The sequence below is a fragment of the Chiloscyllium plagiosum genome, unplaced genomic scaffold, assembly GCF_037043375.1.
Source record: "Chiloscyllium plagiosum isolate Xiang-an unplaced genomic scaffold, Cpla_swu_hap1 HiC_scaffold_1, whole genome shotgun sequence".
In the NCBI taxonomy this organism is placed as follows: domain Eukaryota; kingdom Metazoa; phylum Chordata; class Chondrichthyes; order Orectolobiformes; family Hemiscylliidae; genus Chiloscyllium; species Chiloscyllium plagiosum.
The window spans coordinates 83,953,029-83,972,587 of record NW_028270139.1 but is presented as its reverse complement, the minus strand read 5'-3'; the positions used below and the strand labels follow the sequence as shown (position 1 = coordinate 83,972,587).

The following is a 19,559-nucleotide window of genomic DNA, read 5'->3' as shown; positions in this document are numbered from 1 at the left end:
ACCTTCCCCTGCAACCGCAAGAAATGCAAAACTTGCGCCCACACCTCCCCCCTCACTGCCCTCCAAGGCCCCAAGGGATCCTTCCATATCTGCCACAAATTCACCTGCATCTCCACACACATCATTTACTGCATCCGCTGCACCCGATGTGGCCTCCTCTACATTGGGGAGACAGGCCGCCTACTTGCGGAACGTTTCAGAGAACACCTCTGGGACACCTGCACCAACCAACCCAACCACCTCGTGGCTCAACACTTCAACTCCCCCTCCCACTCCACCAAGGACATGCAGGTCCTTGGACTCCTCCATCGCCAGACCATAGCAACACGACGGCTAGAGGAAGAGCGCCTCATCTTCCGCCTAGGAACCCTCCAACCACAAGGTATGAACTCAGATTTCTCCAGTTTCCTCATTTCCCCTTCCCCCACCTTGTCTCAGTCCCAACCCTCGAACTCAGCACCACCTTCCTAACCTGCAATCTTCTTCCTGACCTCTCCGTTCCCACCCCCACTCCGGCCTATCACCCTCACCTTAACCTCCTTCCACCTATCGCATTTCCAACACCCCTCCCCCAAATCCCTCCTCCCTACCTTTTATCTTAGCCTGCTTGGCACCCTTTCCTCATTCCTGAAGAAGGGCTCATGCCCGAAACGTCGATTCTCCTGCTCCTTGGATGCTGCCTGACCTGCTGCGCTTTTCCAGCAACACATTTTCATCTCCGCACCAAAGCCTAACCTTCTCCATAGTTTTCAACTGACAAGAAGGCCATCACAGATTTTCAGCGAAGTTTTCCAATTGCACTTGGGTCCCAATAATATTATCGTCTTTGAATATGTAAAAAGAATCCTTCCTAAAATTTTAGGGACGTGCACACTATAAACCCCACCGCCCCATGGCCGAACACTTAAACTCCCCCTTCCACTCCATCAAGGACATGCAAGTCCTGGGCCTCCTCCACCGCCAAACTCTAGCCACCCGACGCCTGGAGGAAGAACACCTTATCTTCCACCTTTGGACCCTCCAACTACACAGGATCAATGTGAATTTCATCAGCTTTCTCATTTACCCTCCCCCTACCTTATCGCAGATCCAACCTTCTAACTCGACACTGTTCTCTTGAACTGTCCTACCTGTGCATCTTCCTTCCCACCTATCTGCTCCACCCTCGACTCCGACCTATCACCTTCCCCCTCACCTTCATCTCATTATCACATTGCCAGCTACCTTTCCCTCCACCCAGCCCCACCTCCCACCCATTTATCTCTCAGTCCCCTTGGGCCACCCCTCATTCCTGATGAAGAGCTCATGCTGGAAATGTAGACTGTCCTGCTCCTTGGATGCTGCCTGACCGATTGTGCTTTACTTCGACTTTTTTTGTGTATATTTGACACTTGCTCAGTAGGCCGGGTTAGGATTTGGGATGGTGAGGTCCTGCCAATTTTCCAGGCAGCAAGTTACATGAATCATGTCAGATTCAAATTACCCCAACCAATCACTCTTGGAACCCATGTCTAAATTAGTTATTGATATGTAATGCAGAAATAAAAAGAAACTACACATATAAGTCATAATTTGGAGATGCTGGTGTTGGACTGGGGTGTACAAAGTTAAAAATCACACAACACCAGGTTATCCTCCAACAGGTTTATTTGGAAGCACTAGCTTTCGGAGCGCTGCTCCTTCATCAGGTGGTTGTGGAGAATAAGATTGTAGGACAGAATTTATAGCAAAAGTTTACAGTGAAATGATATATTGAAAAAGACCTGGATTGTTTGTTAAATCTCTCATTTTTAGAATAACCATGTTGGTTTCAGTTCTTTCATATGTAAATTCCAGAACTTTTTAAAAGTTACATTCTCAAGTCGGCCCAGATAATGCATAGCTGAAGCAACTACACATTGATATCAATGAGTTTCATCCCACCATCAAACTCACCATGGATTACTTTCTACTAACTGTGTCATTCTTGGATATATCCATCTCCATCAAGGATGGGCATCTCAGCACCTCACCCTACCACAAACCCACAGATAACCTCACGATGCTACACTTCTCCAGCTTCCACCCGAAACATATTAAAACAGCCATCCCGTATGGCCAAGCCCTACACATACACAGGATCTGTTCAAATGAGAAGGAACAGGACGGGCACCTGGAAGTACTCAAGGATGCCCTTATAAGAACAGGGAACCACCAGTTCCGACGTGCCACAGCGAGAAACCGGAATGACCTCCTCAGGAGACAGACACATGCTGCAACCGACAGGATACCCTTTATTGTCCAGTACCTCCCAGGAGCCGAAAAACTACGCCATGTTCTTCATGACCTGCAACACATTATCAAGGAGGATGAGCACCTCACCAAAACCTTCCCCACACCTCCACTTCTCACCTTTAAATAGCCACCAAACCTCAAACAGATCATTGTTCATTGCAAACTGCCCAGCTTTCAGGACAACACCATACAACCTTGTCATGGCAGACTCTGCAAGGTGTGTCAGAATGTTGACACGGATACCACCATTACACATGGGGACACCTCCCACCATGTATGTGTCAGGTACTCATGCGAATCAGCCAACATTGTCTATCTCATACGTTGTAGGCATGGTACATTGGTGAAGCTAAGCAGAGGCTACAGCAACGGATGAATGGACACTGCACAACAATCAACAGACAGGAGTGTTCCCTCCCAGTTGGAGAACACTTCAGCTGTCTGGAACATTCAACCTCGGACCTTTAGGTGACTGTTCTCCAAGATGCACTCTGGAACAGACAACAATGAAAAGTGGCTGAGCAGATGCTGATAGCCAAGTTCGGTACCATGGCAATGACCTCAATCAGGACCTTGGGCTCATGTCATGCAGACAGACACACACACACACGCATGCACACACAAACACACACACACAGATGCGCTTGCACACACACACACAGACACTTCTACACAGACACACACACACACTCCTACACACACTCCTACACACACACACACTCCTATAGACACACACGCACACTTACAGACCCATACACTCACGCAGACCCTATCTCATATGCTCACATATACACTCCCAGACTCTCACATGCACCTCTCACAGACATATACGTCTTTACACTCACACTCACACACATACACACACTCTCTCACAGTCACTCATAAACCCCTGACATACCTCCCCACACACAGACACACACATATACACATATGTGGGATGAATCTGTACTTGCAGAATTACATTTTACTTTGCTGAAAAACTGCATGAATCCATGTAAGATTCTGTAAATCCGTTTTTTAGTTTAGGATCAGTCTGACCATTGGGGCACAGACAGTCTCACACAGGGCACCTCACACCTTCAATGCATTATCTGAGCCGACAGGACACCAATTGTTAAAGTTCTCTTGAGAATGTAACTTTTAAAAAAGTTTTGCGACTTACATATGAAAGAACTGAAACCAACATGGTCATTCTAAAAGATGAGAGACTTAACAAACCATCCATGTCTTTTCCAATATATAATTTCAGTTACATCATTTTGTAAACTTTTGCTATAAATTCAGTGTCTTGCGATCTTATACTCCGCAACCACCTGATGAAGGAGCAGTGCTCTGAAAGCTAGTGCTTCCAATTAAACCTGTTGGACTATGACCTGGTGTTGTGTGATTTTAACTTTGCACATATAAGTATTCACCAATTGAGCAGATTTTATGAATTGTGGCGTCGTGGAATGTGATCTTGCTTCAACTGTTTTTCATTCCAGGGGAACAGAATCTCCAATACATTCCACACTACTGTGCAGGCACTTCTTACACAGCTCCTTACAATTAAAGTTCCTTATTAAGTAATGAAAGGTTTCTATACCATCAGACATGTTTTTTATTCATTTGTGAGATGTTAAGCCAGTATTTATTGCCTGTCCCAACTTGTTCATTCAAAGGTGGTACCAAGTTGCCACCTTGAGCCACTAAAGTCCATGCGATGTAGATAGACTCTCAAATTTTTCTGGCTTTATTTTTCTGTGTTTCAAGATGGCGTTGACAACCGGTGACATTAAACAATACCGTTCACTGTGACAATAAATGAACACATCTAAATGCTTCTGTTATCTTCCCCTTTGATCCCTTTAGCCCAAAGAACTATGATCTAACTTCTTCTTGAAAACACCTCAATTGTGTTTGGGAGGGAGTTCCAGGATTTTGACCCAGTCACACTGAAGGAATGGCCGATACATTTCCAAGTCAGAATGATGAGTAAAGATGGTGGTGAGAAATGAACCAAAAGATGTGTCTAGAGGAGGCGTGAATGGGAAATTTCCGAATCTTTGCAGTGGCTGCTGTCCCAAAGAAAAACAGAAAATCATAAATGAGATTATAATCTGAAATTGTTGACGTTAATATTGGCTCTGCACGGCTACAAAATGAAGATTGAAAGAGATGCTGATCCACAAGCTCCTTGGAAAAATGTTGGCCCAATAAAATCATAGAATCCTGGAGTTGTTACATTTGTTTTTTTGTCCCATTGTGCCTGTACCAATTTTTCAAGTAACCGTGCAATTACCTTTTGAGCAATGAAAGCTTATCTGTTGCATTGTCTACTGCAGTTCAACAAAACTCTACATCTCTCCACAGAAAACAGTTGAGGCCAAAACATTGAATGTTTTCAGGAAGGAGTTAGTTCTTCAAGGATCAAAGGGTATGGAAACAGAAATACTTAGATTCATTTATTGTCATATGTATTACAAATACAATGAAAAGTGTTGTTTAGTGTTGCCACTCTTCTACGCCATCTTGAAACACAGAAAATAAAGCCAGAAAATAGAGTGCATCTTTACAGTTCCTTCTTGTATCAGGTTCATGACTGCAAACAGTGTAAGTGAATTGTAGCTTGACTTTATGACGAAGAACATACTTCTTTTACTGTTGAAATCAAGTCAGTACGACACATTACCATATCACATGTAGATCTCTAACATTTAATTGTGTTAGCAAGTAACGCTGGCATTCCAGATTCCACAAACTTTCATATACAGAATATCATAATGACACACATCTCCCGTGCCTCTGCCGCTGTAGTTGTGGTCTGTGGATGGAGCCTGCCCGGTGTTCTGTGTTCTCTTCTCCTGCAACAGAATAATAGGATATATCCACCCACTGGATTCAGTACATTGGTGAGGTGGCTATCAGGGAGCGAGATGAAATTGGACAAGGACGAGGATAAATTCCCAACGTGGAATGATAGACAAGGATGTGAGGATAGAATGAGAAGCATGGATGCATTAGTAGGCAGGTATGAACAGTGCTGTGGTGAGATCAGCAGTAAAGCAAAGAGGTTTATGGAGGTCATCCTGATCCCATTCAGACTGTCTTTCCTTTATTGTTTCCAGCTCCAAGCTCCTGCAAATTCCATCTTTGGTCTGATTCTTTTAGTACTGAAGTTGAAATAAGACCATAAGGTGCAGGAGCAGAAGTAGGTCATTTGACCCACCAAGTGCATAACCTCATAATTTCCCAGATTATATTCCATCTGCTAAATTTTTGCTCACTCATTTAATCTTTCTATATCCTTTTGTAGACCCTTTTGTTTCATCGTTGCCATTTGTATTCCAATCTATTTTTATGTAATCCGCAAGCTTTTTCAATAGTACATTCACATACTTCATTCAGTTATTAATGTATGTTGAATAATTGTAGCCCCAGCTCTCCACATGTTATAGTTTGCCATCCTGCAAATGTTCCCTTTATTCTAATGTTCTAATTTCTATTGTCATTATATTCATTATAGCCAGCAAATGTATCCATGTCCTCTCCATGACTGCTTTAGTGACCAGACAATCAACGCTATAACTAGAAGTGGGAGGACAATGGGATGGTTGCAGTTGAACCTGTTTCTAATTTTCTACATGATATCTGGCCCTCATGATTCCAACAAGCTTTTACTTTGTGATAATAAACCAGTTCAAAACTTTTAAAATTTTGTTGTCAGATCAATGGAAGGTGAAATGTCTGGAGCAGCTTGGAAAGGCTGTACAATGGATGATTATTTTTGCTGTTGTTCTTGAGAATCCTTGTGAAGTGAGTGTGAAAACACAGCACAAAACTGCCTCTAAAGTGGCAATCTCAACTACAAATAAGTGATAAAGAAATTGAAGCAATTTCGGTAGAGAATTCAATATGTTTCACCATATATCTGACTTTATAATGCAACGCGCACAGTGCTTAATTCAAACTATGATTGGTGATGCCAGTGGAAGTTTCAAATGGAAAAATATTTCACCCCCCACAACAATGATCACCGAAGTTCATGTTTGTGTGATTAGATACCCTACAGTATGGAAACAGCTCCTTCAGCCCAACAAGTCCACACCAACCTCCAAAGTGTAACCCACCCAAACCTATTTCCCTCTGACTAATGCACTGAACACTTTTGGCAATTTAGCATGGCCAATTCACCTGACCTGCACATATTTTTGGACTGTGGAAAGAAACTGGAGCAAACCCACACAGACACGGGGAGAACGTGCAAACTCCACACAGCCAGTCACCCAAGGTGGGATTTGAACCTGGGTGCCTGGCACTGTGAGAGAGCAGTGCTAACCACTGAGCACCGTGCTGCCCTAACCACTGAGCCACCATGCACAGAGCTATATTGGTTAAAGATCCAGCAAGGTCTCATCAGTTCTCACCAGTCGATTCTAAAGAGGTAATAATTTAGATTCAGGTTAATCTGCTTTCAAACTAACCCTTTAAACCATTTAGATCAAAAGAGACTCAACCACAAAAAAAACTACACTGGAATAACAAATAATAAAAGTTTATTTTAAAAAGGGAAAAAAAGATACTGACTGAATTCTACAATTTTTACAACTTCAGTTGGATGATCACTCAGGCAGGAGTATAAACTGAGCTCAGTAAAGGTAAAAACAAGGACTGCTGATTCTGTAAACCAGAGTCTAGATTAGAGTGGTGCTGGAAAAGCACAGCAGGTCAGGCTTTTGCCCGAAACGTCGATTTTCCTGCTCCTCGGATGCTGCCTGACCTGCTGTGCTTTTCCAGCATCACTCTAATCTAGACTATAATTTGAGCTCAGACTCCCACACTGACAGTGATGCTCCATAGTCCTGCCCCAGGAGGATTCCGTACCATCCATGACCAATATCACTCTGATGACTGCAGGGTACACGCATTAAAAATGCTTCTCAAACCTTTCATCAGTAACATTGGCATTACGTCATCTCAATTCAAACCTATTGATACTAGCCCATTGATCATTACTTGTTACTTCATTAATTTCATTGGGTTTGGCCATTTATACACATTGGCTCAATTTTTGGGGCAGTATAATGTTTCACAAGATTCACTTTATCTGAAATTGTACAGGCTTCTATTCATTCTGGCCACTGTCTTAAAAAGCCAAGGACATGCCAGGGTGATTATTGACTATTGGTGACTGACTATTCCCTTCTCCCACATTAACGTTGTTATTAATGTTTTTAAATATTTATTTATAACAAATCCAAAACACAAAAATGTAAGTATAAATCTCAGCCTAATAAGAAATTGATCATAACGTAATTGAGATTCACTACTGAATTCAGTCATCTGTTTTGTAATGGTTACTGCTTCTATGATGTCACTGATCAGTATCGTGGCTATTTGGCACTGTGACTGCAAAACTTTTTTATCTGATGTATTAGTGGTGTTTGGCCTTGTGAAAGCAATGTAAAAATAGTCAAGCCAATTGAATTATTTCTACTAAACTAAAACAAACGCTCCAGGCCAACCCACAAAACATAATGTTTTAAATCCTTTTATTGCCTTGCTTTCTCTATCTCTATGTCCTTTTTATACCTTACAATCTTCTGAGAATTCTATATCCTTGCATTTCTAACATCGACTCCATCACTTTCTTTGTCTTCCTATTGGCCATCATGATTTTATCCATCTGGGTCTTTCACTCTTGGCTTCTCTTTCCTCCCAAAATATGTTACTTCAAACTTAACTCTTTGGCAAAACATTTCACATGTTCCACTTTAGCTCTGTGCCAATTTTTGTCTGATTACGCACCAAGTATATTGGACATTCCACTGTATTAAAGTTACATTATAATTGCCAGTTTGGATAGTTGTTTGGAAAAGAATTTAGAAGAAAGATATGTGTGATCATGATTGTGAGGAAGGAGATAAACTCCACTTAAAAATCTTCCATGTTTTCAAATAACATTCAAGATTAGGAATATTTCAAAATAGGAGGAGAAAAATGTGTCTTTGTTTCCTTCAATGTAGCTGGGAAAAGCACAAGATTAACTTGTTGGTTTGTAACTTCTCCCTCTGATAAATACAAGTTTTCACCTTCAGCACTTGAGCATTAGCTTGGTGGAATGGAGTGAAATATACTCCAGGCACTTTCAGTCTAATTATTTTCAAATTATGAATACTTTCTTTTCAATCTGAACTGACAAGTTTCAGTAAGTGTGACCATAAGAACATAAGAAATAGGAAGAGGAGCAGGCCATCTGGTCCCTTGACATAGCTCTACCATTCAACAAGATCATGGCTGATCAACCCCAGGCCTGAACTTTTCTTTCATGCTAGCTCCTCATAGGCCTCAGCTTCCCCAGTATTTCAAAAATCTAAGACATCTTTGAGTACTTTCACTGATCTAGCCTCCACAACACACTAGGGAAGAGAATTCCAGACTTTGACATCCCTCTGGAAGAAGAAATTCTGTCACATGTCAGTTTTATTCTGTAACTATGTTGCCTGGTTTGTGATTCCCCATATCTTCTCAACATCGGTGCCATCAAGAGCCCTCAGAATTTTATATGTTTCAATAAGATCACTCCTCATTTTTCTAAGCTATTATAAATAAAGTTCTAAACCTGTTTAGCCATTCTTGTTAAGTCAATGCAATAATCCCAGGAATCAGCCTGGTGAATCTCTTTTGAATTGTGCCCAATTCCAGTATATTTTCTTTTATTATGTAAATTAAAATTGTACGCAATACTCCAGCTGCAGCCTCACCAACACCCTCTTCAGCTGGATGAAAGTTTCCTTGTTTTAAACCCTTTTTTTTAGCATTATAAAGTGAGTGCTCAGATGTCAATTCTGTAAAAGGGTCATGCTAGATTCAATTATTCACTCGATTTCTCTCTCTGCAGATGCTGACAGAAGCTTCAATTGAATTCTATCCCATTGGAAAAGCTCTCTCTTTCCCTAATACTGCTGCAAGTGTCCCATGAATCAGAATCCTATACAATTCTTATACAAAGTTAGCTACAAGGCGATCATAACTTCTCTTTTCAATCTTTATCTTTAGAGATCAGACCGGTCCTTTTTGAAAGCTTTGTTAACCTGTGCCATTATGCATGTATCAACAAGCAAAGAACCCCTGCTTCATTTTGACATTGATTATACAAGTAATATGTATCTCTTTATAATAGTCAGTTGGTAGTATAGAACTTGGAATCAAGGTCCCAAGAAGAAGATGAGGCGTTCTTCCTCCAGGCCTAGGGTGGCTTGGATTTGGCAGTGGAGGAGGTCCAGGACTTGCATGTCCTTGATGTAGTGGGACAGGGAGTTGAAGTGGTCGTCCACAGGGCGGTGGGTTATTTGGAGTGTCCTGCAGATGTTCCCTGAAACATTCCACAAGTTGGCATCCTGTTTCCCAATGTAGCGGAGACCACATTAAGAGCAATGGACACAGTAGATGAGGTGTTTGGATGTGCAGGAAAATCTCTGCCAAATGTGAAAGGATCCTCTGGGGTCTTGGAGGAAGGTGAGGGGGGAGGTGTGGGCGCAGGTTTTACACCTCTGGCAGTGGCAAGGGAAGGTGCCGCGTGTGGTGGTTGGGTTGGTGGGGGCATGGACCTAACGAGGGAGTCGCACAGGGAATGGCTTCTGCGGAATGCAGATAGGGGTGGGGCAGGAAATATATTCCTGGTGGTGGGATCTGATTGTAGGTGGCAGAAATGACGGAGGATAATGTGCTGTATCTGGAGAATAGTGGGGTGAGAATAGATGAGGACCGGGGGTTTCTATCCTTGCTGCGATTGGAGGGGATGGGGTTCAAGGGCGGAGGTGCGGGAAGTGGAGTAGATGTGCTGAGGGCATTGTTGACCACATGGGAGGGGAAGTTGCGATCCTTGAAATAGGAGGCCATCTGGAATGTTCTGGAGTAGAATTGCTCCTCCTGGGAGTAGATACAGTGGAGGCAGAGGAATTGGGAGTGAGGGATAGTGTTTATACAGGAGGGTGGAATGGAGGAGGTATAGTCCAGGTAACTGTGGGATCGATAGTTATACCGTTACATCTGATTCCAGCTTCTCCCTTTCAAACTGCAGTCAATTCTATCATATTGTGGTCACTGACACAAGAGGTTCCTTCACCTTCAGCTCTCTATTCAAGTCTGCTTCTGTGGGCTCTACCACACACTGCTCCAAAAATATCTAATAGACATTCCATGAATTTGTTTTCTTGAGGTCCATTACTAACCTGATTTTCCCAGACTGCCTGCATATTGAAATTGCCACATGATGCCCACCTTACTCAGACCCCTACAAGATTCAACATCATCTGCATGGACGAGTTGGGCTGAAGGGTCTCTTTCCGTGCTGCCGGACTCTATGACTCTATAAGTGCAAGATTCATCTCAGTCTCTTCTAGAATTCCCCAGCTTCACAGATGCCAGTCTTCAGCCAATTCATTCCAGTCCATATGGTATAAAAAAAAGTGGAAGCACTGGATGTTGCAATAGCTATGGCTCTTGACAATATTCCAGCAATAGCCCTGAAGATGTGCTCCAGTGTTTGCCCCCCACCCAATCCAGTACAACTAGCATGTACTCAACAATGTGCAAACTGCCCAAATATGTCCTGCACACAAAAAACTAGGGAAAATCCAACCCAGTCAATTACCACAATTCTAGTCTACTCTAGCCCATCAGAAAAGTGTTATCAACACAAACTGCTATCAAGCAGCATTTGCTCAGCAATAACCTGCTCACTGATGTTCAGTTCAGTTGGACGAGGGTCGCTCAGTTCCTGACTTCTTTACAGCCTTTTTTCACACATGGACAAATGTGCTGAATTCCAGAGGGGAGGTGAGAGTGACAGCCCTTGACATCGTAGCTGCATTTGGCTAAAGGCAGCATCAAGGAACCCCAGCAGAACTGGAATCAATGGTAATCAAGGGAAAAACTGTGCTTGTTGGAGTCACAAAGGAAACAATTGTGGTTCTGAAAAAGGGCCAGTGGGCCCAAAATATTATTTCTGCTTTCCCCTCACAGATGTTGCCAGATCTGCTGAGTTTTTCCAGCAATTTCGGTTTTTGAAACAATTGTCGTTGTTAGAGGTCAGTCATCTCAACTCCAGAACTTCAGGAGTTAGTGTCCCAGGCCAAACCATTTTAAGCTGCGTTATCAATCACCTTCCATCTATCAAATACTCCTGCTGCATCCAAAGACCATACCTAATGCCCTTTTCCTAATGGGGAGAATCTCAACCAATAATTTACAACAAACATACAGAGAGGAGTTAAGTGATGGAGGCTGGTACAATTGCAACATTTAAGAGGCATTTGGATGGGTATATGAATAGGAAGGGTTTGGAGGGATATGGGTCGGGTGCTGGCAAGTGGAACTAGATTGGGTTGGGATATCTGGTCGGCATGGACGGGTTAGACCAAAGGGTCTGTTTCCATTCTGTATATCTCTATGACTCTATGACGAATAGCTATAACAGGAGACATTACTTCACTGAATATAGACTAAGGTGGCACAAAGTACAATGAGAGGCCATTGTACAGGATTTCTAGAGACATTAAGTATGTTTAGACAAATGTTGTGTATCTGTATGATTCCAATTCAGCTGGAAAGGAGGTATATCTGGTTCTTGGGAATCTTGGTACAACGGACAATTAGGGAAGAGTAACTTTTCTATCATAAAGTTCCATATGACTATGTGAAATGACAAAGGACCAATCGAGAGCAAGATCAATTGATTGGGAGAAAGTAAACTTCAATGGGGTACAAACAGATCTAGTTTGAATAAATTAGAGTCAAAGATGGATGAAAAAAATGTAGCTGAACAATGCTGCTTTAAAAAAAAAGGTATTTCAGGCACGGTCAAGATATTTCCCTTGAAAGAAAAGGTAGGACAAACAAACCCTGAACTCCCTGGATGACAAAAATATTATGGATGGCATAAAGAACAAAAATGTGCTCAGGGTGTATGGCAGATTTCAGCTCGAAAACATATTGAAAACTGAGCTATATACGGAATGTTCAGAGGATAAATGAACAAGTAAGTAAGAGAAGAAAAAAGGGATCATGCAAGAAGATTCGCAGCTAGCTTAAAAGTCATAAAATATCAACATATAAACTGTCAAGTGATAGGAAAAGGTGGCGTAAAACCAACTGGAGACCAAAAGGGGGAATTGTACATACAGACAAAGATCATAGCTGCAGTACTAAAAGAATATTTCACACCTCCCTTTTTGAAGATTCTACTCAGACCCTGCAGAAAGAGAAGATAGCTTAGCCACTAGAAAGGTTTATGCTTGATATTGAAGAAGTATTGGAGCTGTCTGTACTTAAAGTGGATTAGGCCCCAGGACCAGATGAGATACATTCAAGGATAATGAGAGAAGTGAGAATAGAAATTGTGGAGGCATTGGCCATAAAGTTTCAGACTTCCTTATATTCAAGATAGTACCAGAAAGCTGAAGAATAACAAATGTTACACCCTTGTTCAACAAAAGGATGGAGTCAGTTTAAGCTCAATGAGGGGATAATTCTGGAAAAAAAATTGAAGTCAATGTTAACATTGACATGGACAAATGCAGGTTAATTGAAAAAGGTCAGCATGGATTTCTTAAGCAACTTTATTAACTTACTAGAGTTTTGGAAAGGTAACAGAGCGGGCTGATGAGAACAATGCAGTCTATTTGGTATACTTGAATGTTAACGGGTGTTTGATTTAGTTCTCTCCAAAGGTTTTGTGAGCGATGTTATAGCTCTTGGTATAAAAAGAACAATTGGAACATGCATATGGAATTGGGTGCTGGATATCAGAAAGTAGTGACTGATTGTTGCTTTTTTTAGGTGGGAGGAAGCTTTCTCCAGGGATCAGTGTTGGAACCTTTGCTTTTCCTAATAAACATTAATGACAAGACATTAGTGTGCAGGGGACAATTACAAAGCTTGTGAATGATCCAAAACATAAAAGTATTGCAAACTGTAAGGAGGACAGTGTAGAATTTCAGGAGTCGTTGAGTGGTTGAAAAGAGGATAGATGAAGTTCAATATGGAGAAATGTGAAATGATTCATTTTGGTAGGAAGAAAGCGAAAAAAAATGATATAAAATAAAAGTCATATATTAAATGAGGCACGGGAGTAAAGGGAGCTGGATATATATGTGCACAAGTTGGATGGCATGGTGGCTGAGTGGTTAGCACTGCTGCCCCACAGCACCTGAGACTCAGCCTTAGATGACTGTCTGTGTGCAGTTTGCACGTTCTCCCCATGTATGTGTGGGTTTCCTCTGGCTGCTCCAGTATTTTCCCATAGTCCAAAGATGGGCAGGTTAAGTGGATTGACCATTCTAAATTACCCCATAGTGTGCAGGCTAGGTGGGTTAGCTCTGGTAAATACATGGATGGTGTGGGATGCTCTTCAGCGGATCAGTACAGACTAACCTGTACTGTAAGGTTCTATGATTTTAAGTCACTACAGTTAGCAGGACAGGTTGAGAAAATGGTTAATGAAACATAAAATTTCATAGCCTTTACTAATTGAGAAGTGGAGTTTAATAGCAAGAAGATTACATATAGGACTAGTTGACCTCAGCTGAACTTGACTTCACCAATTTCCTCATTTCCCCTCCCCCTGCCTTACCCCAGTGCCAACCTTCCAGCTCAGCACCATCCTCATGACCTGTCCCACCTGCCAATCTTCCTTCCCACTTATCCGCTCCACCTTCCTCTCCAACCTATCACCTTCATCCCCACCTCCATCCACCTATTGCACTCTTGGCAACCTTCTCCCCAGATCCACCTCCCTCTCATTTATCTCTCCACCACGGAGGCTCCCTGCTTCATTCCTGATGAAGGGCTTTTGCCCAAAATGTCAATTTTCCTGCTCCTCGGATGCTGCCTGACCTGCTGTGCTTTTCCAGCACCATTCTACTCTAGACTCTGATTTCCAGCATCTGCAGTTCTCAAGTTTGCCCATTTTAAACCCTCCACCATTCAATAAGCTCAGCTATGACCTTGTTCCATTAACTTACCTTTGCCCCCTGTCTCTTAATACCTTTAGCTACTCCATTACTTGGTCCATCAGGTACAACCTCAAAGCTGGCAGATCTGATTTTAACTGCTTCCTAGAACATCCCTGCAAACACCCAACAATAGAAATCTTAAAATCTGCTTGTCTCCCAACATCATGCCTAAGGAGTCAATAATTGCTGTCTATGTAAAATGTGATTTAATACTTGTGTACATAGAAATATATATTTACTTAATTTTTTTAAAATTACTTTTAAAAAAAAACATCATTCCTCCTTAATTTATTTACTAAGCACAGCATCCTTTCCTGGGTCTAATTTGAATAATATACCATAAACAGCCTACAAATACAACAAGCTAAATTCATACATGTATTTATTTAGTAATGCAATAATGGTAAATGATTTGCAAGATATTTTTAAGCTTAGTTTGAAATTTAACAATCTATATGAAAGTAAAGCCCAACAATACATGAATATTACCAAACCTGCAAAAAAAAGACAGTTCTCTTGCTAGCTAGTTAATGCTGAGCATGGGCAATCATTCAGATCAATAAGGGTCCTGAGTTATTACCAATTAACTGATCTCATGTGGAGTTGACACATGTGCAAATGAAAGCTGAATAGGCTGAAAATACTCAGCAGATCAAGCAACATCTCTGAAGACAGAAACAAAATTAACATTTCAGGTCAATGTCGAGAGTGTGGTGTTGGAAATGCACAGCAGGTCAGGCAGCATCCAAGGAGCAGGAGAGACAACGTTTCAGGCAAAAGCTCTTCATCAAGCCTCGGATGCTACCTGACCTGCTGTGCTTTTCCAGCACCACACTCTCGACTCTAATCTCCACTTTCTCCTAGTTGATTTCAGGTCAATAGCCAGTCATCAGGACTGCTTTCATTGAGCTGAAACAGGCTGACTTTTAACATGGAGACCAGCTTGCAGTAGTGGTTTTGGAAGCTTGAATGATCTCAGAGCTAATTTTTCCCTGACGTTTTGAATCAGCCACAATGTTAACATCCCATTTCCAGGGTTGCTGACTGATCATAAGGGGTTGGCAGGAAGACAACTAGCTCCTGACTGTCAAATGATTTCTATTGAAAGGGACCTGGTCTTGAATTCTAATTCTGCTATTCTCCAAGTGTTGTGTGATGGAACGCCACTGTAACAAGCTCACCCTGATATGCGCTACCATTTATCTTATTGGGTGATTGCTGTAATTGTGTGAGCCTGTTAATTTTATTTGGTGCAGCCAAGTATTTGGAGTTATTTATTGACATAAACTTGCCTGTGGCCTGTGTGGAACATACAGAATGTTGCAGGATCATTTGGCTTAGAGAGAACACTTTTTATCTAATTGTTCTCATAGGTAATGCTATGGGAAGTAAGAGCTCACTGCAATGTGACAATCCATTTGATTGGTGGAATAGACCAGTGTCTATGAGCAAACAGGCATTCGGGGAAAAGCAACAGAATTGTGGAACCACAACTTGGTGAAAGTAGCAGAATGGGTCTAATAATCTTCTCAGGGGCAAGAAAGGTGGGTGACATTCCACATTTAAATACAAACTTCCTCACTGAAATCCCCAAATTTCCTGCACAGTGCTCTTCAGAACTACATACCTTGTAGCTCTGTCATCATCTCACATCCCCATCCAAACAGATAACACTGATCTTTATCTTATTGTCATCCTATACCATTCCTCACATCCACCTTCTACAAATATCCTTCAGTCCTCTCCACACACTCCATTTTTCACTATTATTTTTATTCTCATGAAAGAAGAGAACTCAAAACACCAAGGAGTTTCAGACAATCAGGTATTGTCACACTGATCACCATGTCTGCTTTATTGTAACTGTTCAAGTTTTATTTCAAGTTCCCACAGACCAGCCATCCTTAATGTTGCCTCCCACTTGCCTAGTGGACATCGGCTTTAATGAGAATGGTATTACTAAAGCAGTGAGTGTTAGTGAAATGGAAAAATGACTTATTGTTGGAATGTTTTGTGTTGGGAAAGTGTAATGTATTCAGCAATAGTAAGGTATAGGGCTGCATAGCTCCAGTTAAACAAAGTTAAGCCTGTATGAGGCCAGCATGCAGATCTGACAGTGATGCCGTATGAAAGATATGGGATAAACTTGACTGGTGCAAAACCCTTCAGGCTCTCTGCCTGTATTCCTGATGAAGGGCTTTTGCCCGAAACGTCGATTTTACTGCTCTTTGGATGCTGCCTGAACGGATGCTGCTTTTCCAGCATCACTCTCATCTTGACTGGTGCAGAATGAACGCATTGTGGCAGCTTTCAGTATATTTTGAACAAATGTGCGCAAATAAGTTTTGCGATTACATACCAGCTGAACATGAATGGAATGCCATGCCCTGTAACAGATAAACTCTCTTCACTGAACTGAGAGTGCAATGTTTCCCATGTCTGCAATCTATGAGAACCTGAACTTGTCACAATCTGATCAGTGTCATTTTCCACAAAGCCAGCAAGTAATTGATAGTGCTGGAGCAAACAGAACCATAGGATCCCTGTAGTCTGGAAGCATGCTATTCGGCCCATTGAGTCCATACCGACCCCCCGAAGAGCATCCCACTCAGAGCCACCCCCTACCCTTTCCCATAACCCTGCATTTCTCATAACTAATTCACCTAGCCTGCACATTCATGGACACTATAGACAATGTAGCATGGCCAATCCACCTAACCTGCACATCTTTGGACTGGGGAAAAAATGAACTCCCAGAGGAAACCCATGTAGACACAGGAGAATGTGCGAACTCCACACAGACTGTCACCCGAGAGTGGAATCAAATTCAAGTCCCTGGCACTGTGGGGCTGCAGTGCTAACCTACTGAATCACCATGTCGCCCTATTCTATCTATTGCATATTTTGATACTTATTTACAAAGTTACATTTTACAAGCATTTACTTCCTTACCCAATCAGTGTCCGCCTTATTTAGAGGGGTTCCCTCTGAATCACCAGTTCATGCACTTTACTTTGTGAAGACTGTGTCCTTTTGGTTTTTTCCTTTTTAAAACCATGAACTGAAAAGGGAAGAATTGTTTTAAAACCACCATTATAACAAATTAGTCATCTAAAACTTAAGGCAAGCATCATGTAAACAACTATTTCAACAAGCAGTAATGACATTTGGGTTGTAGACAAACTGAAGGTATGGGGTTCGGTGTACAGATGTGGCTGGGTGGCAATAACAAGTTGATTGGTTCATCAACTAGTGACCAGTTATCAATGACAAAAGCCTTTACACTGTCAAAAGCCATAAGATTGATTCTCTGGTAACTGAAGAGCTTGAACTTGGGAACAAGGTAGAGAGAAATGTTCCAATCTCCACAAGCAGAGAAGCTATCTTACTGTGCTCTGCAGACAAAACCCACTTTAAACCTGAAGAAAACCAGTTCATCTTTCCTTCAGCAGTTGGTGTAAGCTGTGACTGATAAGTCATAAATGTTTTATAAATGAACCAGACCCCTTCTGTCTCATGCAAACCAGCAGAAGCTCGTGAGGAACATGACAGAAAATCAACACTCTGACCAGCATAAAGATCATAACGATCATCTCAGCAACCCAAGGCTTTTAATTTGTAGTAATACATGCCAACAGTTTATAACTGTTTACCTGAAGCTTTTGTCACTGCTCTGGGATTCGGCTTGATTTCCAACAGTGAGTTGTGACAACTATATGCTCTGACTAGATTCATCAGTTGAAAAAGTAAATAGAGTGACAATACTTGAAAACATGGACACCAAGAAGCCATACATGTACACGGCAGCCTGTAATGTCCTGAAAATGTCAACGTTATTTAGAGCCAAAAGAGAAGAAAATCTACACTTTGAAGACAAGCAATGCATGTATATCTGATCTACTTGGAGAAAGGACACTGCATATTACAACAACAACCTGCCAGGAAAACCAAGCCTCATGAACCACTGTTGTTCAGGCTTGTCAAGAAATTTGACCCTGTATTTCTACCTCCTGTGAAAGGAGTAAAGACTATGGCAAATTATCTTGAAAATCTTGGAAATATCTCCAAATTAATTCTCAGAACCATACCTGTGTGCAAACATTTTGCATTTGAGAAGGAAACCACTGCCTTTTGTTTTAGGATTTGAAAGCCATAAATTTCACAGTCCTGTCAATCTCAATCAATTTCTCACTCTGTTGACCCAAGAGTGTTTTATGAAGGAAATCTGTAAGGTATCTAAAGCCAGAATGCTGGTTCCAGACCCAAAGCAATGAAGTTTGCTATTAATTAGGAATGGGCAGGAAACATTGATAACCACAACTCTTAAACATTAACCATGCTGTCAGATCCCTGTGTTTTCATTTTGTCCTTGTTGAATGTATGGTAAAGACTAGTTTTAAAAGTCAATTCCAGGTTATTATATCATGCAAGTTTCCACAAATGCATCCATGTCATAATTCCACGTAACAGATTATGCCTGTGACTCAACAACTTTATTAGTCAGGGAGGTAAAAACAATAACTGCAGATGCTGGAAACCAGATTCTGGAGCAGTGGTGCTGGAAGAGCACAGCAATTCAGGCAGCATCCAACGAGCAGCGAAATCGACGTTTCGGGCAAAAGCCCGATGAAGAGTTTTTGCCCAAATCGTCGATTTCGCTGCTCGTTGGATACTGCCTGAATTGCTGTGCTCTTCCAGCACCACTGATCCAGAACTTTATTAGTCAGACTCACATTTGCATTCATAAAATTGAACACTTCCTTTGTCACTTCTGCTATTTTCTCCAAAATGGTCTCTGTGGTTTAAGGTGAAATTTTTAATAATGCCATTTCTACTCATTTTTTTTCTATCTTCTAGTCCCACTCACTGACACACTGTTTCCTCTGACTTGCAGGAGCAGTTGCCACCTTACAGGACAAAGCTGGAAAGAACTGGTATGGGATGAGTAGATGTGCATGTTTTAGCTCTCATTGGGTAGACAATGCTGACCATCATGGGAAGAGGTATTACTCAGGTCATGGTCACTTGTGGTGCTGGATAGATTTCTGATGAAGGTTTCAGCAAATTCAATGCTCCTCTCTCTCTCTCTTCTCCTTCCTATCACAAGCTGCGGATGATAATACAGCAGTACTTACTTTCTCCCCTTCTTCTCACAAGCTGACCTTTCCCATCTCAGAAATCCGAGAGTTGGAACCTTCCAGTTTACACTCACAGCTCCCACCAAAATGCCAACACTGCGCTTAATTTAGAGGATAGATAGATACCAGGTACATGGAGGCAGAGTAGGAG

At 41.7% G+C, this 19,559-nt stretch overlaps 1 long non-coding RNA gene across 1 annotated transcript in view; it reads left to right on the top strand.

The window, feature by feature from the left end:
* The window catches only part of LOC122555623 (uncharacterized), a 52,254-nt gene extending 33,049 nt beyond the window's left edge, over positions 1-19,205 (top strand). The window contains exon 5 of the long non-coding RNA XR_015758465.1: positions 19,165-19,205. This is a non-coding gene — a long non-coding RNA (uncharacterized LOC122555623). The remainder of the gene's footprint in view (positions 1-19,164) is intronic.
* The last annotated feature ends 354 nt before the right edge of the window (positions 19,206-19,559 follow it).